This window comes from Hordeum vulgare, chromosome 1H (genome assembly GCF_904849725.1).
Source record: "Hordeum vulgare subsp. vulgare chromosome 1H, MorexV3_pseudomolecules_assembly, whole genome shotgun sequence".
In the NCBI taxonomy this organism is placed as follows: domain Eukaryota; kingdom Viridiplantae; phylum Streptophyta; class Magnoliopsida; order Poales; family Poaceae; genus Hordeum; species Hordeum vulgare.
The window spans coordinates 486,098,212-486,123,207 of record NC_058518.1 but is presented as its reverse complement, the minus strand read 5'-3'; positions in this window follow the sequence as shown (position 1 = coordinate 486,123,207).

Sequence of the window (24,996 nt, the reverse complement as noted above, 5' to 3'; positions counted from 1 at the left end):
CACATCGGTATGTATGATTTCCAACAAGTCACTCGCACGCTCCACTGTTCCGGAGAACGGAGTTTTAGTCATCTTGCCCATGAGGCATGGTTCGCACGTGTCAAGTGAATCGAAGTCAAGTGACTCCAAAAGTCCATCAGCATGGAGTTTCTTCATGCGCTTTACACCAATATGACCTAAACGGCACTGCCACAAAAATATGGTGCTATCATTGTTTACTCTAACTCTTTTGGTCTCAATGTTATGTATATGCGTATCGCTATCAAGATTCAACATGAACAATCCTCTCACATTCGGTGCATGACCATAAAAGATGTTACTCATAGAAATAGAACAACCATTATTCTCAGACTTAAAAGAGTAGCCGTCTCGCAATAAACAAGATCCAGATATAATGTTCATGCTCAACGCAGGCACTAAGTAACAATGATTCAAGTTCATCACTAATCCTGATGGTAGCTGAAGTGACACTGTGCCGACGGCGATTGCATCAACCTTGGAACCGCTTCCTACGTGCATCGTCACTTCGTCTTTCGCCAGCCTTCGCCTATTCCGCAGTTCCTGCTTCGAGTTGCAAATATGAGCAACAGAACCGGTATCAAATACCCAGGCACTACTACGAGAGCTAGTTAAGTACACATCAATAACATGTATATCAAATATACCTGATTTTTCTTTGCCCGCCTTCTTATCTGCCAGATACTTGGGGCAATTGCGCTTCCAGTGACCCATACCCTTGCAATAGAAGCACTCTGTTTCAGGCTTAGGTCCAGCCTTGGGTTTCTTCGGCGGATTGGCAACAGGCTTGCCGCTCTTCTTCGAATTGCCCTTCTTGCCTTTGCCGTTTCTCTTGAAACTAGTGGTCTTGCTTACCATCAACACTTGATGCTCTTTACGGAGTTCAGACTCTGCGACTTTCAGCATCGCAAACAACTCGCCGGGAGACTTGTTCATCCCTTGCATGTTGTAGTTCAACACAAAGCCTTTATAGCTTGGCGGCAGTGATTGAAGGATTCTATCAGTGATAGCTTCTTGCGGGAGTTCAATCCCCAGTTCAGCTAGACGGTTTGAGTACCCAGACATTTTGAGCACATGTTCACTGACAGACGAGTTTTCCTCCATCTTGCAAGCATAGAATTTATCGGAGGTCTCATACCTCTCGATCCGGGCGTTCTTCTGAAAGATAAACTTCAACTCCTGGAACATCTCAAATGCTCCATGACGCTCAAAGCGACGTTGAAGTCCCGGTTCTAAGCCATACAAGACTGCACATTGAACTATTGAGTAGTCCTCCTTACGTGCTAACCAAGCGTTCTTAACATCCTGATCAGCCGTAGCGGGTGGTTCATCTCCTAGCGCAGCATTAAGGACGTAGTCCTTCTTCCCAGCTTGTAAGATTAGCTTAAGATTACGAGCCCAGTCTACAAAGTTGCTTCCATCATCTTTCAACTTAGCTTTCTCTAGGAACGTATTAAAATTCAGGATGACACTTGTGTGAGCCATGATCTACAACACAAATATATACAAAGTGGACTTAGACTATGTTCAAGATAATTAGAGTTCAACTTAATCAAATTATATGCTAAACTTCCACTCAAAAAGTACATCTCTCTAGTCATTTGAGTGGTTCATGATCCACTTACGCTATCCCAAGTCCGATCATCACGTGAGTTTAGTATAGTTTCAGTGGTAAGCATCCCTATGCTAATCATATCAACTATATGATTCATGATCGACCTTTCGGTCTCATGTGTTCCGAGGCCATGTCTGCACATGCTAGGCTCGTCAAGCTTAACCCGAGTGTTCCGCGTGCGCAACTGTTTTGCACCCGTTGTATGTGAACGTTGAGTCTATCACACCCGATCATCACGTGGTGTCTCAAAACGACGAACTGTAGCAACGGTGCACAGTCGGGGAGAACACAATTTCGTCTTGAAATTTTAGTGAGAGATCATCTCATAATGCTACCGTCGTTCTAAGCAAAATAAGGTGCATAAAAGGATTAACATCACATGCAATTCATAAGTGACATGATATGGCCATCATCACGTGCTTCTTGATCTCCATCACCAAAGCACCGGCACGATCTTCTTGTCACCGGCGCCACACCATGATCATCCATCAATGTGTTGCCATCAAGGTTGTCGCGCTACTTATGCTATTACTACTAAAGCTACATCCTAGCAAAATAGTAAACGCATCTGCAAGCACATATGTTAGTATAAAGACAACCCTATGGCTCCTGCCGGTTGCCGTACCATCGACGTGCAAGTCGATATTTCTATTACAACATGATCATCTCATACATCCAATATACCACATCACATCGTTGGCCATATCACATCACAATCATACCCTGCAAAAACAAGTTAGACGTCCTCTAATTTTGTTGTTGCATGTTTTACGTGGTGACCAAGGGTATCTAGTAGGATCGCATCTTACTTACGCAAACACCACAACGGAGATATATGAGTTGCTATTTAACCTCATACAAGGACCTCCTCGGTCAAATCCGATTCAACTAAAGTTGGAGAAACCGTCACTTGCCAGTCATCTTTGAGCAAAGGGGGCGCTCGTAACGATGAAACCAGTCTCTCGTAAGCGTACGAGTAATGTCGGTCCAAGCCGCTTCAATCCAACAATACCGCGGAATCAAGAAAAGACTAAGGAGGGCAGCAAAACGCACATCACCGCCCACAAAACCTTTTGTGTTCTACTCGAGAAGACATCTACGCATGAACCTAGCTCTGATACCACTGTAGGGGAACGTCGCATGGGAAACAAAAAATTTCCTACGCGCACGAAGACCTATCATGGTGATGTCCACTTACGAGAGGGGATGAGTGATCTACGTACCCTTGTAGATCGTACAGCAGAAGCGTTAGGGAACGCGGTTGATGTAGTGGAACGTCCTCACGTCCCTCGATCCACCCCGCGAACAATCCCGCGATCAGTCTCACGATCTAGTACCGAACAGATGGCACCTCCGCGTTCAGCACACGTACAGCTCGACGATGATCTCGGCCTTCTTGATCCAGCAAGAGAGACGGAGAGGTAGAAGAGTTCTCCGGCAGTGTGACGGTGCTCCGGAGGTTGGTGATGATCTTGTCTCAGCAGGGCTCCGCCCGAGCTCCGCAGAAACGCGATCTAGAGGAAAAACTATGGAGATATGTGGTCGGGCAGCCGTGAGAAAGTTGTCTCAAATCTGCCCTAAAAGCCCCATATATATAGGAGGAGGGAGGGGGACCTTGCCTTGGGGTCCAAGGGACTCCCAAGGGGTCGGCCGAGCCAAGGGGGGGAGGACTCCCCCCCAAACCGAGTTGGACTTGGTTTGGTGGGAGGAGTCCCCCTCCCTTCCCACTTCTTCCCTTTTTTTTCTTTTCCTTTGATTTTCTTATCTTGGCGCATAGGCTCCCTTGGGGCTGTCCCACCAGCCCACTAAGGGCTGGTGTGTCCCCCAAAAGCCTATGGGCTTCCCCGGAGTGGGTTGCCCCCTCCGGTGAACTCCCGGAACCCATTCGTCATTCCCGGTACATTCCCGGTAACTCCGAAAACCTTCCGGTAATCAAATGAGGTCATCCTATATATCAATCTTCGTTTCCGGACCATTACGGAAACCCTCGTGACGTCCGTGATATCATCCGGGACTCCGAACAACATTCGGTAACCAACCATATAACTCAAATACGCATAAAACAACGTCGAACCTTAAGTGTGCAGACCCTGCGGGTTCGAGAACTATGTAGACATGACCCGAGAGACTCCTCGGTCAATATCCAATAGCGGGACCTGGATGCCCATATTGGATCCTACATATTCTACGAAGATCTTATCGTTTGAACCTCAGTGCCAAGGATTCGTATAATCCCGTATGTCATTCCCTTTGTCCTTCGGTATGTTACTTGCCCGAGATTCGATCGTCGGTATCCGCATACCTATTTCAATCTCGTTTACCGGCAAGTCTCTTTACTCGTTCCGTAATACAAGATCCCGCAACTTACACTAAGTTACATTGCTTGCAAGGCTTGTGTTTGATGTTGTATTACCGAGTGGGCCCCGAGATACCTCTCCGTCATACGGAGTGACAAATCCCAGTCTTGATCCATACTAACTCAACTAACACCTTCGGAGATACCTGTAGAGCATCTTTATAGTCACCCAGTTACGTTGCGACGTTTGATACACACAAAGCATTCCTCCGGTGTCAGTGAGTTATATGATCTCATGGTCATAGGAATAAATATTTGACACGTAGAAAACAGTAGCAACAAAATGACACGATCAACATGCTACGTCTATTAGTTTGGGTCTAGTCCATCACGTGATTCCCCTAATGACGTGATCCAGTTATCAAGCAACAACACCTTGTTCATAATCAGAAGACACTGACTATCATCGATCAACTGGCTAGCCAACTAGAGGCATGCTAGGGACGGTGTTTTGTCTATGTATCCACACATGTAAATGAGTCTTCATTCAATACAATTATAGCATGGATAATAAACTATTACCTTGATACAGGAATTATAATAATAACTATACATTTATTATTGCCTCTAGGGCATAATTCCAACACCTATATCTTTGACGTATAATTCTTGCAGAATTCGCCTCCTACATCTGGCGACTCAGTAATGTCGACACTTCCGCCAATGATTCGAGTCCTTGGGTAAGTCCTTTGATAATTTTACTCTGAATCTGAGGGTGATAAATTTTTCAGTCTTTTAATGCGCCTCTCCCCTTTTTTAGGGCACAGGCAAAGAAGAGGAAGACCAGTGGGTCAACTCCTATCATAATTTTAGAGCCCATCAAAGAGTCAGCGCCGATCCAAGATAATCCAGATCAAGAGAAGCCTGAGGATCAAATGGATCTTCCTAGCTCACCCAAGGATACAACGGATGCCCCTAAGCCGCCAAGTCCATCGACAATAGCAGAAGACCCGGATGCTGTAATTATCACTGGTACCAGCTTCTCTAAACCGGCCACAACGGTTTTGTCAAAGCATGCGCCATCATCCTCTCAAACCATTCCTGAGTTTGGACTCTCCAAGGCTAAGCTTTCTGAATATGAACATCTGGAATTCAAAGAACTCTGCTCTGGTTTTGCAAGTCGCCTGGAGGCGAGTTATGAGATGGAGAAAAGCCTGCTCCGGATGCTAAAAAATAAACATGAGGTAAGCTTTGTTTATATATTATATTATCCCCATTAACCCCCAAGGGCCGGGTCATCAGTAAAAAGATGAGCCGGGACTTGATTATTTAGAAAAACTCTCGACCAGTAACCCTCAAGGGCCGGGTCATCAGTAAAAAGATGAGCCGGGTTTTGATCACTTAAAAAATTGACCAGTAACCTCCCAAGGGCCGGGTCATCAGTAAAAAGATGATCCGGGACTTTGATTATTTAGAAAAACTTTCGACCAGTAACCCCCAAGGGACGGGTCATCAGTAAAAAGATGATCCGGGACTTTGATTATTTAGAAAAACTTTCGACCAATAACCCCCAAGGGCCGGGTCATCAGTAAAAAGATGAGTCGGGTCTTGATGCTGTATAATTTTATGTGAAAAAATATACATTAGCCCCCAAGTGTCAGGGATATTGCTTCCAATAGTTCTGAGACTTGCCCCTTATCATGTACTTCAACAGGAAACTCTTATTCAGACTGAATCAGCACTTGGCGATTTAAAGAAAAACTTATCTGATCAGCAAGATGCCCGAACCAAGTCGGAGGAGAAGTATCAATTGGTCTTAGCTGAGATGGAAAAACTCAAAGCCGATTTAAAAAGGGCTCAAGCTGACCAATAAGCTGCAACAAAAAGAGCAGAGAAAGCTGAAGCCAAGCTGGCTACTGTGCAACAAGAGCTATCTGGCTTGAAACGTCATATCTCAAACATGGCGCAAGCCGTCTTTGGTAAAATACTCAAAACTTTGATCTTTGTTTAAACCAATAACTCTTATCATGAGTCGCTGATTATCATTACCCCTTGCACAGTTCCAAGAGCCGCCAATCTTCAGGATGATTGTGTGCTGATGCTGAAGGCGATTTACACGCTGATAGAGCAGCTGTATACCGGCAGTGTACTAACTATTAAAGGAGTGATGGGCGCTAAGGAGCCTATAACCTCCATAAAGAAGATGCTTGGCTGCCTATCCACGCTTCCTCCCCAGATTGGCGAGTTGACACGGTCAGCCGCACGGAAGGGAGTGCTGACTACATTAAGTCGCTGCTTAGCGTATGCTCCAGAGATCAACCCGGAAGAAGTAGCAGCGGGCTTTCCTCAACTCAAGGACGGCGGGTCAGAATTCGTCGCAGAGGACTATCAGCGTGTCGTCAAGGACTCCCGGCTGGCAGCGACTCAACTTGCTGCAAGTCTGGACTTATCAAAGTATCAGGTTGCTTATGATAGCAAGAACAAGAAGGTCAACCCGCCAACCTTTGTGACGACCAGCTTAACTCCACGGCGACCCAAGAACCCCTTTGACTTGGACGCAGATCTTTCATCAATCCTGACTGATGAGGATGACTTCGCGGCTCTAGCCAAGTGAAACTGGGTACTGGGCGACTTGCAAATTGAAGTCGGCCAAAGCTCGCAGCAAAACGATCCAAGGGCGCCAACAGAATAAACTTCATTGATTTGGCCCTAAGAGCCATGTAATAGGTCTCTTTTAGGAATCGGTACTGCCTTTGTGATACTTTCGAAAAGAATCCTTATGTCGCCCTTAAGGCGATTTGAAATACTGGATCCGCCGTTTGAAAATTCTTTATAATGCTTAATCCGCCATGGATGAATTGATTTTGATCATCAACCTGTTTTAAGCTTGAAAAACATATGTGAAATCAAATAAATGATAACAAATATTTTCAAGATGAATCAGGAAAAAAGGCTTGGAAAACCTTGTGGCAGTGCCAGGAAGGAAAATAAAAAATAGCAATTTCGTCGGCTCATAAGGTCGCGACAGGATGGGGCGAGTCAGAAAACTCAAGCGCCACCCTAGATGATGGTTTCGTCGGCTCATAAGGTCGCGACAGGATGGGGCGAGTCAGAAAGCTCAAGCGTGCACCCTATATGATAATTTCGTCGGCTCATAAGGTCGCGACAGGATGGGGCGAGTCAGAAAGCTCAAGCACACACCCTAAATGATGGTTTCGTCGGCTCATAAGGTCGCGACAGGATGGGGCGAGTCAGAAAGCTCAAGCGCGCACCCTAAATGATGGTTTCGTCGGCTCATAAGGTCGCGACAGGATGGGGCGAGTCAGAAAGCTCAAGCACACACCCTAAATGATGGTTTCGTCGGCTCATAAGGTCGCGATAGGATGGGGCGAGTCAGAAAGCTCGAGCACACACCCTAAATGATAGTTTCGTCGGCTCATAAGGTCGCCACGGGATGGGGCGAGTCAAAAAGCTCAAGCACACGTCCTAAATGATAGTTTCGTCGGCTCATAAGGTCGCGACAGGATGGGGCGAGTCAGAAAGCTCAAGCACACACCCTAAATGATGGTTTCGTCGACACATAACATCGCGATAGGATGGGGCGAGTCAGAAAGATCAAGCACACACCCTAAATGATAGTTTCGTCGGCTCATAAGGTCGCGATAGGATGGGGCGAGTCAGAAAGCTCAAGCACACACCCTAAATGATGGTTTCGACGGCTCATAAGGTCACGACAGGATGGGGCGAGTCAGAAAGCTCAAGCACACACCCTAAATGATGGTTTCGTCGGCTCATAAGGTCGCGACAGGACTGGGCGAAAGAACTCCCGGAGGGGGGCTGCCAGGGCGCCACAAACCCTGACACCGCCACCCCCTGGTGGCGGAGTGGGGGCTTGTGGGCTCCCTGACGGCCCACTAGCCCCCCCTCTTTTGCTATATGAAGCGTCTTGGTCCAGAAAAAAATCAGACGGGAGCTTTTTCGTGGTTTCGCCGCCGCCACGAGGCGGAACTTGAGCAGATCCAATCTAGAGCTCCGGTAGGACGATCCTGTCGGGGAAACTTCCCTTCCGGAGGGGCAAATCGTCGCCATCGTCATCACCAACACTCCTCTCATCGGAGGGGAGGCATCTTCATCAACATCTTCATCAGCACCATCTCCTCTCCAATCCCTAGTTCATCTCTTGTAACCAATCTTCGTCTCGCAACTCCGATTGGTACTTGTAAGGTTGCTAGTAGTGTTGATTACTCTTTGTAGTTGATGCTAGTTGGATTACTTGGTGGAAGAGTTTATGTTCAGATTATTGATGCTATTCATTACACCTCTGATCATGATTATGATTATGTTTTGTGAGTAGTTACTTTTGTTCCTGAGGACATGGGATAAGTCATGCTGATAATAGTCATGTGAATTTGATATTCGTTCGGTATTTTGATATGATGTATGTTGTTTTTCATCTAGTGGTGTTATGTGAACGTCGACTACATAACACTTCACCATATTTGGGCCTAGAGGAAGGCATTGGGGAGTAGTAAGTAGATGATGGGCTGCTGGAGTGACAGAAGCTTAAACCCCAGTCTATGTGTTGCTTCGTGAGGGGCTGATTTGGATCCACTAGTTTAATGCTATGGTTAGACTTCGTCTTAATTCTTCTTTTGTAGTTGCGGATGCTTGCGAGAGAGGTTAATCATAAGTTGGATGCTTGTCCAAGTAAGGGTAGTACCCAAGCGCCGGTCCACCCACATATCAAACTATCAAAGTAACTTACGTGAATCATATGAACATGATGAAACTAGCATGACAGAAATTCCCGTGTGTCCTCGGGAGCGTTTTTCCTCCTATAAGACTTTGTTCGGGCTTGTCCCTTGCTACAAAAGGGATTGGGACACTTGCTGCACTGTTTTGACTACTTGTTACTTGTTACTTTTTGCTCTCTACGTTTCACCTTGCTACACAATCACTTGTCACCGCTACTTTCAGTGCTTGCAGTTATTACCTTGCTGAAATCCGTTTATCAGAGCCTTCTGCTCCTCGTTGGGTTTGACACTCTTACTTACCGAAAGGACTACGATTGATCCCCTATACTTGTGGGTCATCAAGACTCTTTTCTGGCGCCGTTGCCGGGGAGTGAAGCGCCTTTGGTAAGTGGAAATTGGTAAGGAAACATTTTTATACTATGCTGAAATTTATTGTCACTTGTCACTATGGAAATTGTTCCTTTTAGGAGTTTGTTCGGGGTATCATCACCACGAACGGAAGCACGAGGAGTTGTTCCTCAACCTGAGGTACCTACTGAAAATATCTTTTATGAAATTCCTTCGGGTATGCTTGAGAAACTACTGGCTAATCCTTTCACAGGAGATGGATCTTCACATCCAGACTTGCATCTGATCTATGTAGATGAAGTTTGTGGTTTACTTAAGCTTGCAGGTTTTCCCGAGGATGAGGTAAATAAGAAATTATTTCCTTTATCTTTGAAGGATAAGGCGTTGACATGGTATAGGCTATGTGATATTACTAGATCATGGGGCTACAATCGGTTGAAATTGGAATTTCATCAAAAGTTCTATCCTATGCATTTAGTACATCGTGATCGGAACTTTATTTATAACTTTTGACCTCGTGACAGGGAAAGCATAGCTCAAGCTTGGGGGAGGCTTAAATCAATGCTATATTCATTCCCCAATCATGAGCTCTCGAGAGAAATCATCACTCAAAACTTTTATGCTCGGCTTTCTCATGAAGATCGTACCATGCTTGACACTTCTTGTACCGGTTCTTTTATGAAGAAGGATATAGATCACAAGTGGAATTTATTGGAGAGAACCAAACGCAACTCTGAAGATTGGGAGCTGGAGGAAGGTAAGGAGTCAGGTATGAATTTCCAGTTTGATTGCGTTAAATCTTTTGTTGAGACAAACACTTCTAGAGATTTTAGCGCTAAGTATGGACTTGACTCTGAGATAGTAGCTTCTCTATGTGAATCTTTTGCTACTCATATTGATCTTCCCAAAGAGAAGTGGTTTAAATATCATCCTCCTGTAGAAAGCAACATAGCCAAAACCAATTTAGTTGAGGAGAAAGTCATTGTTTTTAGTGATCCTGTTGTTCCTTGTGCTTGCACTGAGAAACCACCATACCCTGCTAGGATAAAGGATTATTCTAAAGCTCCAACTGTGATACGTAGGGGTTACATTAGACCACTTGCACCCCCTGAGGAAATTAGAGTTGAACCTAGTGTTGTTATTATCAAAGATCTCTTAGCCGAATACATAGACAGGCATGCTATCAAATTTTGTGAGGACTCCGCTAGAATTGCTAAACCTCACGCGAAAGACAAGCACGGACCTGTAGTTGGCCTGCCCGTTGTTTCTGTCAAGATAGGAGATCACTGTTACCATGGTTTATGTGATATGGGAGCTAGTGTTAGTGCAATACCTCATTCTCTATATGATGAAATCAAAGATGAGATTGCACCTGCTGAGTTAGAACCCATTGATGTCACTATTACGCTAGCTAATAGAGACACTATCTGCCCTTTGGGAATTGTGAGAGACGTAGAAGTCCTGTGTGGCAAGACGAAGTATCCTACTGATTTCCTCGTCCTTGGTACTGCACAAGATAGCTTTTCTCCCATCATATTCGGTAGACCCTTTCTCAACACTGTCAATGCTCACATTGATTGCGTTAAGCACACCGTCACTGTTAGTTTCGAGGGTGTGTCTCATGAATTTAACTTCTCCAAGTCTGGAAGACAACCCCATGAAAGAGAGTCGTCTGGTAGGGATGAAATCATTGCTCTTGCCTCTATTGTCGTACCTCCTACGGATCCTTTAGAGCAATATCTTCTTGAGCATGAAAATGATATGCATATGGAGGAAAGAGATGAGATAGATAAAATTGTCTTACAACAATATCCTATTCTCAAGAATAATCTTCCTGTTGAACTGCTTGGGGATCCTCCCCCACCAAAGGGTGATCCTGTGTTCGAGCTTAAACAGTTGCCTGATACTCTTAAGTATGCCTATCTTGATGAGAAGGAGATATATCCTGTCATTATTAGTGCTCTCCTCTCAGAGCACGAAGAGAAGAAGTTACTAAGAACTCTAAGGAAGCACCGTGCTGCTATTGGATATACTCTTGATGATCTTAAGGGTATTAGTCCTACTCTATGTCAGCACAAGATTAAAACTGATCCTGACTTTAAACCAGTTGCTGATCATCAAAGGAGATTGAATCCTAAGATGAAAGAGGTCATTAGAAAAGAAATATTAAAGCTTCTTGAAGCAGGAATCATTTATCTTGTTGCTCATAGTGATTGGGTAAGTCCAGTACATTGCGTACCTAAGAAGGGAGGTATCACCGTCGTTCCTAATGATAAGGATGGACTAATCCCTCAAAGGATTATTACCGGCTATAGAATGGTGATAGACTTCCGGAAACTGAACAAGGCAACTAGGAAAGATCATTATCCTTTGTCGTTTATCGCCCAAATGCTAGAAAGGCTATCAAAGCACACACACTTTTGCTTTCTAGATGGTTATTCAGGTTTCTCGCATATACCTGTTGCACAATCTGATCAAGAGAAACCCACTTTCACCTGCCGTTTCGGTACCTTTGCCTATAGACGTATGCCTTTTGGCTTATGCAATGCACCTACCACCTTCCAAAGATGTATGATGGCTATATTCTCTCACTTTTGTGAAAAGATTGTCGAGGTTTTCATGGATGATTTCTCCGTTTACGGGTCTTCCTTTGATGATTGCCCCAGCAACCTTGATCGAGTCTTACAAAGATGCAAAAAAACCAACCTCGTTTTGAATTAGGAGAAGTGCCACTTTATGGTTAATGAAGGTATCGTCTTAGGACACAAAATTTCTGAAAGAGGCATTGAAGTTGATAAGGCTAAGGTTGATGCAATTGAGAAAATGCCTTGCCCCATAGATATCAGAGGTATACGAAGTTTCCTAGGTCATGCTGGTTTCTATAGAAGGTTCATTAAAGACTTCTCTAAGATTTCTAGGCCTCTTGCCAACCTCTTGTAGAAGGATGTTCCTTTTGTTTTTGATGAGGATTGTGAGGAAGCCTTTGAAATACTTAAGAAGGCTTTGATAACCGCACCTATTGTTCAACCACCTGACTGGAACTTGCCCTTTGAAATCATGTGTGATGCTAGTGATTATGTTGTTGGTGTTGTTCTAGGACACAGAGTTGACAAGAAGTTGAATGTCATTCACTATGCTAGTAAAACTCTAGACAGTGCCCAAAGAAACTATGCCACTATGGAGAAGGAATTTTTAGCAGCCGTGTTTGCATGTGAAAAGTTCAGATCTTATATAGTTGACTCCAAAGTCACTATTCACTCTAATCATGCTGCTATTAAGTACCTTATGGAGAAGAAGGACGCTAAGCCTAGGCTAATCAGATGGGTTCTCCTGCTACAGGAATTTTATTTGCACGTTGTTGACAGAAAGGGTGCTGATAACCCTGTAGCAGATAACTTGTCTAGGCTAGAGAATGTCCTTGATGACCCACGACCTATTGATGACAGCTTTCCTGATGAGCAACTGAATGTCATCCGCACTTCACATAGTGCACCGTGGTATGCTGATTACGCAAACTATATCGTAGCCAAATACATACCACCCAGCTTCACCTACCAGCAAAAGAAGAAATTCTTCTTTGATTTGAGACACTACTTTTGGGATGATCCTCACCTTTATAAGGAAGGAGTAGATGGTTTTATTAGACGTTGTGTGCCTGAACATGAACGGGGACAGATCCTGCAGAAGTGTCATTCCGAAGCCTACGGAGGACACCATGCTGGAGACAGAACTGCTCATAAGGTATTGCAATCAGGGTTCTATTGGCCCACTCTCTTCAAGGATGCCCGTAAGTTTGTCTTGTCTTGTGACGAATGCCATAGAATAGGGAATATCACTAAGTGGGTAGAAGCTATCCCCACTAGAAATGTTGATCACCACACCTCTATTAAGATGCTTAAAGAAGTCATTTTCCCAAGATTTGGAGTCCTTAGATACTTGATGACTGATGGCGGTTCACACTTCATTCATGGTGTTTTCCGCAAGATGCTCGCTAAGTATGATGTCAACCATAGGGTTGCATCTCCTTATCATCCTCATTCTAGTGGTCAAGTGGAGTTGAGTAATAGGGAGATCAAATTGATCTTACAAAAGACCGTCAATAGATCTCGAAAGAATTGGTCTAGCAAACTTGACGATGCACTATGGGCTTATAGGACTGCTTATAAGAATCCCATGGGCATGTCGCTGTATAAAATGGTTTACGGTAAGGCCTCTCATTTACCTCTTGAGCTGGAACACAAAGCTTATTGGGCAATCAAAGAGCTCATCTTTGATTTAAAACTTGTCGGTGAGAAGTGGTTGTTTTATATCAGCTCGTTAGATGAATGGAGATCCCAGGCATATGAGAATGCCAGGTTGTTCAAAGAAAAGGTTAAGAGATGGCACGACAAACGAATACAGAAACGAGAGTTCAATATAGGTGATTATGTCCTGCTATACAATTCTCGTTTGAGATTCTTTGCAGGCAAGCTTCTCTCTAAATGGGAAGGTCCCTATGTTATCGAGGAAGTATATCGTTCCGGTGCCATCAAAATCAATAACACGGAAGGAAATTTTCCTAGAGTGGTAAATGGGAAAAGAATCAAGCATTACATCTCTGGTACTCCCATAAATATTGAGACCAATATCATCAATGTCTTAACTCCAGAGGAGTACATAAGGGATGTTTATCAGCATGTTTCAGACCCTGAAAACGAAGATGTATCTGTTTCGATAAGAAATTGGACTCCAATGTTTTTTTCCAATAGGAAATTTCTTCCGTTTTGGAATTTTTGGAAAATTAGAAAAATAAAAAGCAGTCCGGAGAGCGAACGAGGCGGCCACAACCCCTGCCACCGCCCCTACCCCCTGGTGGCGGAGGGCAAGCTTGTGGGCACCTCGTGTGCCTCCCGGACTCTGTTTTCTTGCGGAGGACTCCTTCTGGCCGAGAAAAAATCAATGTATAGTCGTCCAAAGGTTTTGATCTCCGTATCGCGTAGTTTTCCTCTGTTTTCGTTTCGAGCTTGTTTCTGCTGCAGATTTAGAGCAAAGATGTCTCAGGAATCTATTGGGGAGAATGATCTTCGCCAAGTTCATGAGGAAGTAGATGCTGATCTGAAGAGAGTAGAAGTCATGGAAGCCAGGGACCAAGCTAAGGAGAAAACCCAAGCTAGGGAGGAAGTTCAACCCATGTTCAACATTGAAGACGTTGAAGGGGTAGATTTTCTCCAACCCTTCCTCCACGTGTTGTCTCCATCCTTGATTGAACTCTTGAGGTTTTGCGAAACAACTCGTGCTCGCAATATTTCCCTTTCTCGTGAAGTTGTTTTGTTGGAAAACCATGTCACAGATCTCAAAGGTATAAATCAAAGATTGATAGCTCTCTTGGAATCAAAGGCAACAACTCCACCACCATCACCACCGAAGGAAGACAACTAAGCATTGGTATGGGCAATCCCCTTGGCTTCTGCCAAGCTTGGCGGAGTTCCCCTGGTATCGTATCACCTTTATATCTTTTGCTTTTACCATTGTTTTAGTTCTTTCCTTTTCAGTTTTTATTTTCTCTCTTAGAGGAATAAGTCTTTAGTTTTAGTTTGAGTCTTTCGCTTTTGTCTCTCCCCCGATGTATTCGAGCTTACGAGCTATATAATAAAGAGTGTCTTAGTCAAGGGCTTTGCTTTGTGCCATGATCAGAAGTATGAAAAGAAAGATAGCATGAAAGATCATGAGACGATCTTATGGAAAGTGATAACTTCACTTATGGCACGTATGATGATTGAAACTTATTGAGAACAAAACAACATAGACCTCAGCCATTGTTGCAATTAATAAGAAGTAATAAGGAAAGAGAGGTTCACATATAAATATATCATCTTAGACACTTTTTACAATTGTGAGCACTCACCAAACTATTACATGCTTAGGAGTAGATGTTGGACACGGAAGACAACATAATGAATTGTGTTTGCTTGGTTCCAAACAATGTTATATGATTAGAGATCCCCTAGTATGTGACGATTGCTTCCACCTCATATTAGCCAAAACTCCCGCACCAAGTAGAGATACTACTTGTGCATCCATAAACCTCCAACCCAGTTTTGCCATGAGAGTCCACCATACCTACCTATGGATTGAATAAGATCCCTCAAGTAAGTTGTCATTGGTGCAAGCAATAAAAATTGCTTTTTAATACGTATGATCTATTAGTGTGTGGAAAATAAGCTTTGTACGAACCTATGATGAGGAAGACATAAAAGCGACAGACTGCATAATAAAGTTCTTTGTCACAGGAGGCAATATAAAGTGACGTTCCTCCGCACTAGGAGGACACACATTCAAACCTCAAAAGCGCATGACAACCTCTGCTTCCCTCTACGAAGGGCCTATCTTGTACCTTTACTTTTTGCCCTTGTAAGAGTCATGGTGATCTTCACCAATTCCCCGTCACATGCTTGGGAAAGATCTATATTCATATATCAACTTGGAGTTGAGTACTCATGCTTTATTGTTGTTGACTTTACCCTTGAGGTAAACTCTTGGGAGGCAAAACTATAAGCCCCTATCTTCCTCTGTGTCCAACTGAAACTTTGACACCATGAGTACCACGTGAGTTGTAACAATTGTGGAAAACAAAAGAGATGATTGAGTATGTGGGTTTGCCTTACAAGCCCTTATTTGACTCTTTCCGATGTTATGATAAATTGCAATTGTTTCAATGACTATGAATTATTGTTCGTTACTTCTCGGTAAGGTTTTTGCTTCATGCTTTGCTTTGTGAAGGAATTGTTACTTTCCCATAAGAATCTTTATGATGTATTGTTGTTCTATGTGTGATCATGATGCCCTCATGTTAGTATTGTGTTTTATCGACACCTTCGTCCCTAAACATGTGGACATGTTTATGGAACTTGGTTTTCGCTTGAGGACAAGCGAGGTCTAAGCTTGGGGGAGTTGATACGTCCATTTTGCATCATGCTTTCATGTTGATATTTATTACTTTTTGGGCTGTTATATTACTTGTGGTACCATATTTATGCCTTTTCTCTCTTATTTTGCAAGGTTTATTTGAAGAGGGAGAATTCAGGCAGCTAGAATTCTGGACTGGAAAAGGAGCAAATCTTAGTCCACTATTTTGCACATCTCCAAATGCCATGAAAAGTTACGTGGATTTTTTGGGATTATATAAAAATACTGGGCGAAACAACTCCCGGAGGGGGGCTGCCAGGGCGCCACAAGCCCTGACACCGCCACCCCCTGGTGGCGGAGTGGGGGCTTGTGGGCTCCCTGACGGCCCACTAGCCCCCCTCTTTTGCTATATGAAGCGTCTTGGTCCATAAAAAATCATACGAGAGCTTTTTCGTGGTTTCGCCGCCGCCACGAGGCGAAACTTGAGCAGATCCAATCTAGAGCTCCGGTAGGACGATCCTGTCGGGGAAACTTCCCTCCCGAAGGGGGAAATCATCGCCATCGTCATCACCAACACTCCTCTCATCGGAGGGGAGGCATCTTCATCAACATCTTCATCAGCACCATCTCCTCTCCAATCCCTAGTTCATCTCTTGTAACCAATCTTCGTCTCGCAACTCCGATTGGTACTTGTAAGGTTGCTAGTAGTGTTGAATACTCTTTGTAGTTGATGCTAGTTGGATTACTTGGTGCAAGAGTTTATGTTCAGATTCTTGATTCTATTCATTACACCTCTGATCATGATTATGATTATGTTTTGTGAGTAGTTACTTTTGTTCCTGAGGACATGGGATAAGTCATGCTGATAATAGTCATGTGAATTTGATATTCGTTCGGTATTTTGATATGATGTATGTTGTTTTTCCTCTAGTGGTGTTATGTGAACGTCGACTACATAACACTTCACCATATTTGGGACTAGAGGAAGGCATTGGGGAGTAGTAAGTAGATGATGGGTTGCTGGAGTGACAGAAGCTTAAACCCTAGTCTGTGCATTGCTTCGTGAGGGGCTGATTTGGATCCACTAGTTTAATGCTATGGTTAGACTTTGTCTTAATTCTTCTTTTGTAGTTGCGGATGCTTGCGAGAGAGGTTAATCATAAGTGGGATGCTTGTCCAAGTGAGGGCAGTACCCAAGCGCCGGTCCACCCACATATCAAACTATCAAAGTAACGAACGCGGATCATATGAACATGATGAAACTAGCATGACAGAAATTCCCGTGTGTCCTCGGGAGCGTTTTTCCTCCTATAAGACTTTGTTTAGGCTTGTACCTTGCTACAAAAGGGATTGGGCCACTTGCTGCACTGTTGCTACTACTTGTTACTTGTTACTTTTTGCTCGCTACGTTTCACCTCGCTACACAATCACTTGTTACCGCTATTTCAGTGCTTGCAGTTATTACCTTGCTGAAATCCGTTTATCAAAGCCTTCTGCTCCTCGTTGGGTCCGACACTCTTACTTATCAAAAGGACTACGACTGATCACCTATACTTGTGGGTCATCAGGGAGTAGTGCTTGGTTTTGGGTTCATACCGTGCGGTGACCTCACCCAGTGACAGAAGGGGTAGCGAGGTGCTATCCCACTGACAACAGCGCCAGAAATTGACACGTTGACAGAGGCTGGTCTTGCATTAGTTTTTCCCTTGAAGAGGAAAGGGTGATGAAGCACAGGAGCAGTAAGTATTTCCCTCAGTTTGAGAACCAAGGTATCGATCTAGAAGGAGGGTCTCGTCAAGTCCAGAGTACCTGCGCAAACACAAACAAGCTTGCACCCAACGCTTCAAAGGGGTTGTCAATCCCTTCAAGATTGCTTGAAAAGTGAGATTTGAAGGCGGAAAGTGCAACGAAGTAAAAAGTGTAAGGCTGAAAATATGGTGTGGAGTAGACCCTGGGGACCATAGTGTTCACTAGAGGCTTCTCTCAAAATAGCAAGTATTACGGTGGGTGAACAAATTATTGTCGAGCAATTGATAGAACCGCGCAAAGTCATGATGATATCTAAGGCAATGATCATACATATAGGCATCACGTCCGAGACAAGTAGACCGATACTTTCTGCATCTACTACTATTACTCCACACATCGACCGCTATCTAGCATGCATCTAGTGTATTGAGTTCATGACGAACAGAGTAACGCTTTAAGCAAGATGACATGATGTAGAGGGATAATCTCAAATCAATGATGAAAACCCCGTATTTTTAGCCTTGATGGCAACAACACGATGCGTGCCTCGCTACCCCTTCTGTCACTGGGTGAGGTCACTGCACGGTATGAACCCAAAACCAAGCACTTCTCCCATTGCAAGAATCATAGATCTAGTTGGCCAGACAAAACCCACAACTCGAAGAGAATTACAAGGATATGAAATCATGCATAAGAGAGATCAGAAGAAACTCAAATAAGATTCATAGATAATCTGATCATAAATCCACAATTCATCGGATCTCGACAAACACACCGCAAAAGAAGATTACATCGGATAGATCTCCATGAAGATCATGGAGAACTTTGTATTGAAGATCCAAGAGAGAGAAGAAGCCATCTAGTTACTAGCTATGGACCCGTAGGTCTATGGTGAACTACTCACGCATCATCGGAGAGGTCATGGTGTTGATGGAGAAGCCCTCCATGTCCAAATCCCCCCTCCGACAGGGCACCAGAACGTGCCCCAGATGGGATCTTGCGGAGACAGAAGCTTAAGGCGGCGGAAAAGTACTTTCGATGATCTCCTGATTTTTTGGGGAATTTTAGGGAATATATGTAGCGACCCAACTCAAAACGAGTCAAGCCTCTGTGTAGCTGTGCCATCCCTGGATCAGTATGCTGGCACACACAGTACATCAATGTATATATCAAAGTGCAATCACATGTAAATAGCGTAAAACTGATATATACCTTAAATATCTCAGCGGAAGCAGTCAAGGGAGTGGAGTCCCAATAAACACCAACGACAAGTTGAGTGTAGACCGTAACCCTGAATCGTACTCTTACTCGTCGAAGAAAAAATGTCTGCAACATAAGACGTTGCAGCCGTGTAGGTCAGCATATTGAATATGTCGGCAAGTCAAATATGAGAGGGGGTAAAATATCATCTATACTATATGCATATATGGGAGGTGGTGTTGTAAGTTTTAGCGTAAAGCAAATTTTCTCCTACAACAAGAGAGGGGCTAAAAGCAAAATATTACTACGTAGTTGGTTGTTAATGAGATGGTTCCGCCAACCAGTTCTCATACCCAAGTTATCAATATTACCCACATCAAATATATATAATGGTATTGAGAATTCCAGATAACTTCAGTTCCGTTGGCTCAAGTTGTCCATGACCGTGGACACGACTAATCGATTAGGTTTGAGTACTCTGCAGAGTTTTGCACACGTTCCCCACAAGATTTGATCGCCTCCGTGTATGTCCTCGCACTTCAGGGTGTTTGAAGACCGGATGATCAAAACATGGTCTTTCAACGGGTCCCTCTGAATCCCTGTCGGTGCCCATCCAATCCTATCGTTCTTCTACATCTGCTAGAACCGCCTGTCCAGAGTCGCCGCGTTGTCCAACCAAGCCAGAGCCCATAATGACTTGTGGTTGTGCAGGTAAGCCTTGGGTCTTGAAAATATCCTTCCGTCTCTTTGAGCCTGGGTGAAGCTTTCCGCAAGATGTCATGGCACGTCTCCAGCATCCCGGGTCATCCACTAGTTTCTCCAGGGAGCCGATCAACCGTCCTTCACCCAGAGTTGCATTGCATGACGAGGTCTTGAAAAGTCTTGACTTACCCGGTCTTGGTAATTAAATTATTCTCGCATCACTCGTGATAAACTCTCAACCAAAATCCCGTCTACTCAAGCATAGCAATATGAAATTTATCGTCCCGGGCCAAGTAACGGGGTTGTTGGGTGCCTACCACATGATACTACAATATGTAACCATAATTTCCAAGTACCTACTCAGCATGCAATTGGGCATAGGATGGTAGAACTACGATGCATAAAACATAGGTGATACATGATCAAATGACTTGCCTGGTGATGTTGACGAAGAAGAATTTTCGTTCTCGAGGAATAACTTGATAGACTACTCGTCACTCTCCGATGAAATCTATATAACAACCATATAATTCACGTATGCACTCATACTAGCAATCATTCTAGCAATCAAAACAAAGGAGAGAGCGAATAAGAATCCGAAAGAAACTTCAACTAAAACTAGGAGTCTTCTACTACATCAAACACTAAATAGTTTTTTTGTTCTAACTGAAAATAAAACATTAAATAACAGATAACTAAGATATAAATTTAACCAATATAAAAAAAGTATTTTACATAAAACTATTTTTAAAGTATTTTCAAATGGGAGTTGAAACAGTAGAGAAATCAATTGCAAGTTATTAGAGAACTAGAATTGATTTCATGATAACAAATAAAAATAAAAATAAAAATTTGTTGAAAACCTACTTTTAACTAACAGAAACAAAATATAAACTTTCTGAAATATAAAAGAAAATAATTTAAAAACAATTAAAGAAAAAGAAATAGCCATAATCCTAAAAGAACTAAAACAGAATCTGTTTTGGTAAAAACCCCAAGTAAAATTATTTAAAAAAAATTGAAACTTAAACTACTGAAAGATATGATCACTAGCAAACAGAAGCAAAAAGAATTAAATTAAAATCTATTTTTAAACTCCCAGAATAAGCAAAACAAGGTTTAAACTAAATCTAGTCTAATTCAAATTTGAAAATTTCAAACATAGGCAAATAATATGTTTTCGGAAACTACAAAAAAATTGTGATCTAAAGCAAAAAAGAGTCACCTAATTCGGAGTTATACACTAATAGATATGATTTTTATAAGTTTTCTCTTTTTCTGAAAAAAAAACTGTGACGGGATTTCTATGAAGCTCACCGTGGCTGGACAGGCTTGGAGGTGCTCCGGCGAGGTGGAGGTCGCCGGCAGGGAGGGGGGACGGCGGAGGAGGTCTGCGCTGTGGAGAGGAGCGTTAGGGGCTCCTGGAGGCGAGGGGGTGGTGTCCTGGCGATGTGGGCGTGCTCCTTGTGAGCTTCTATAGACAGGGAAAGGGGAGATGGTGGCGAGGTGGCTACGGGCAGGGAGGAGGCGAGTTGATGGGGAAAATGGAACGAGGAGGAGGAGGGGGTTCTTATAGGGGGCTCGGGAGGCGCCGGGAAGGAAGGGAGAGGGAGATCAGGAAGGTGGAGGTTCTTTGTCTCCATTGCTATGGAAGTTCCTCGGAGAGAGGGAGTAAGTGAGGAAGAAGAAGTTCCTATTGGGCCAGATTTGGAAAGGCTTTAATGGGCCAGGGCAAAGTTTCCAATAAATTGCGATTTCTTGCCTATTTTTAAAAAACGGAAAGTAAACAATAAAAGGGAAACTAAATAAATTCGGAATATAGAGTTTCTATATACTAAAATTATCAAAAAAATAAAATCTAAATGATAGGCATTTTTCCACGGCCAAAATAAAAACTTCAAAAAATGTTTTTTCAGAAAATCCCCTAAATGCTTTATTTCTTTTTGCAAATAATTACTCAAATAAATCTTGGGTGTCATGGCTCAACTATTTCAAAGAATATCCCCGGGTTTGGAGGGTCATGTTTCTCCTCTCCTTTTCTCTTGTTTGACAAAGTATTGTTCCCGGCATTCCGTGAGTGAAGAAGAAAACAAAATGCAAAGGAAAAATCGAAAGGAAATTCAAGTGCCACCTTGGTTCAAATTCTTTGTAGTTTAAGAAGTCATGCTATCTCCTCTCGCTGGTTTTAAAAAGATGAATTTGAACTCACAGGAAACGGGAAAGTCATTTTATTCCCTCTCATTCAAAAGTTTTTGAAAAGTTTCAAATTTCACTCAAGTTTCAATCACTCAAACAAACAAACAATCAATCTAATAATTTTACTAACATTCCAAAATTTGGGATGTTACAATATATAGGCACAACCCCTAGGTCAGGGGACGCTTAGGGGGCCCACAAGCCTGGATGGCGCGGCCTCCCCCCTGGCCGCTGGGTGGGGGCTTGTGGTGCCCCCGGGGCTCCCCTGCCTTGGCTCTCAAGCTCCCCGATCTTCTTCCATTCCAGAAAAAATCTTTTCGGGGATTTTCTTCCGTTTGGACTCCGTTTCAAAATCTCCTCTGAAAGGGGTCAAATACATGGAAAAAATAGGAACTGGCACTTGGCACTGAGTTAATAAGTTAGTCCCAAAAAATAAATAAAAGGCATGCAAAACATCCAAAGTTTGACAAGATAATAGCATGAAACCATCAAAAAATATAGATACGTTGGAGACATATCAAGCATCCCCAAGCTTGACTCCTGCTCATCCTCGAGTAGGGAAGTGATAAAGAATGAATTTTTGATGTAGAATGCTACCTAGCATAGTTGTCCTTTGCAACTTCTTTCACGTGACATGAATGTTCAGATCCGTAAGATTCAAAGCAATAGTTTGCTATTGACATGAAAACAATAATACTTCAAGCAAACTAGCAAAGTAATCATGAACTTTCAAAATAACAAGGCTAAAGAAAGTTATCCCTGCAAAATCATATAGTCTGGCTATGCTCCATCATCCTCACACAACTAATGTAAATCATGCACAACCCCGGATTGGCCAAGTAATTGTTTTCGCACTCTTACTTTCTCAAACTTTTTATAACTATCACGCAATACATGAGCCCGAGCCATGGATATAAGGGGAAGCCAAAGAATATTCTCAAGTATTAGCAGTTGAGTTGTCGATTCAACCACATCTGAAAGACTTAGTATTTGCAGCAAAGTATCAGTAGCAGAGTAGTGTGATAGCAATAGTAGCAACAGTAACCAGTAGCAGCAAAGTGACAACAGTAGCAGCAGTGACAGCAATAGCGACAGAGTAACAGTAGCGGCAGTGACAGCAGTAGCAGCAAAGTAACGTAGCAAGGAACAGAAGGAAAAACTCGTAGGCATTGGATCGGTGATGGATGATTATGCCGGATGTTATTCGTCATGCAACAGTTATAACACGGAGAGATAAGTAACTAGCTCCAATTCATCAATGTAATGTAGGCATGTATTCCGTATGTAATCATACGTGCTTAGGGAAAAGAACTTGCATGACATCTATTGTCCATCCCTCCCGTGGCAGCGGGGTCCTAATGGAAACTACGGGATATTAAGGTTCTCCTTTTAATAAAGAACCGGACCAACGCATTAACACTTAGTGAATATATGAACTCCTCATACTATGGTCATCTCCGGGAGTGGTTCCGGCTATTGTCACTCCAGGGTTGCCGGGTCATAACACATAGTAGGTGAATACAACTTGCAAGATAGGATCAAGAACACACATATATTGACGACAACATAATAGGTTCAGATCTGAAATCATGGCACTCGGGCCCTAGTGACAAGCATTAAGCATGGCAAAGTAGTAGCAACATCAATCTCAGAACATAGTGGATACTAGGGATCAATCCCCATCAAAACTAACTCGATTACATGATAGATCTCATCCAACCCATCACCGTCCAGCAAGCCTACGATGAGATTACTCACGAACGGTGAAGAGCATCATGGAATTGGCGATGAAGGAAGGTTGGTGATGACGATGGCGACGATCTCCCCTCTCCAGAGCCCAGAACGGACTCCAGATCTGCCCTCCACAGGAAGAACAGGAGGTGGCGGCGCCTCCGTATCGTAAAACACGATGAACTCTTCTCTCTGATTTTTTTCTGAACGGAAGGGACTAAATAGAGCTGGAATTGGAGGCGGTGGAGCAACGTGGCCCCCACAAGCCTGCTAGGCGCGGCCAGGGGGGCGCTTCTGGTGGGCTTGTGGGCTCCACGCTCCACTTCTTCGGTTGATTCTTGCGCTAGTATTTTTATATATTCCACAAAAAATCCTCGTAAATTTCCAGGTCATTCCGAGAACTTCTATTTCTGCGCAAAAACAACACCATGGCAATTCTGCTGAAAACAACGTTAGTCCGGGTTAGTTCCATTCAAATCATGCAAATTAGAGTCCAAAACAAGGGCAAAAGAGTTTGAAAAAGTAGATACGACGGAGACGTGCCACCGGGTTGCTTGGGGCCTTGGATGAGCACTCGCATCATAATGAACTTCCGCTTCATGCACAAACAAGGGGAAGGTTATAGATACATAGAGTCACGGGCCACGTGCTATGATTGTTGCTCTGCTCCCCAAAAGGACTAATGCCATCTGCACTTAAATCAAACCAACAGTTCCTTGCGTCATCTACAAAGTCTGGACACTCTCACTCGATTTTCCTCCACTGCAACCCATCAACGGGTACTCTCAACTTCCCATCTTTCTTACGCTCGTCTTTGTGCCATCGCATCAACTTGGCATGCCCTTTATTTTGGAACAAACGTTTCAACTGTGGTATTATAGGAGCATACCACATCACCTTGGAAGGAATCCTCTTCCAGGGGTGCTGGCCCTCAACATCGTCACCATGGTCATCGCAGTCGATCTTATAGTGCAACGCACCGCATACCGGGTTGCTACATCTTGAGCTTGCGTTGGTTTTCCCTTGAAGAGGAAAGGGTGATGCAGCAAAGTAGATAAGTATTTCCCTCAATTTGTTGAGAACCAAGGTATCAATCGAGTAGGAGGAACTAGCAAGGCTCCATAGTAGTACCTACACAAATAATGAAACACTTGCACCCAACGCTGTAAAGGGGTTGTCAATCCCTTCAGAGTTATTTGCAAGGATGAGATCTAATAGAGATAGGTATGAAATAGTGATAGATCTGAAAGTAAAACAAAAGTAAATAAATTGCATAAAGGTATTTTTGGTATTTTTGGTTTATACATCTGAAAATATATTATGGAAAATAGACCCAGGGGGCATAGGTTTCACTAGAGGCTTCTATCATAAAAGAAAATAATACAATGGGTGAACAAATTACTGTCAAGCAATTGATAGAAAAGCAAATAATTATGAAGATATCCAAGGCAATGATTATGCATATAGGTATCATGTCTGTATCAAGTAGACCGAAACGATTC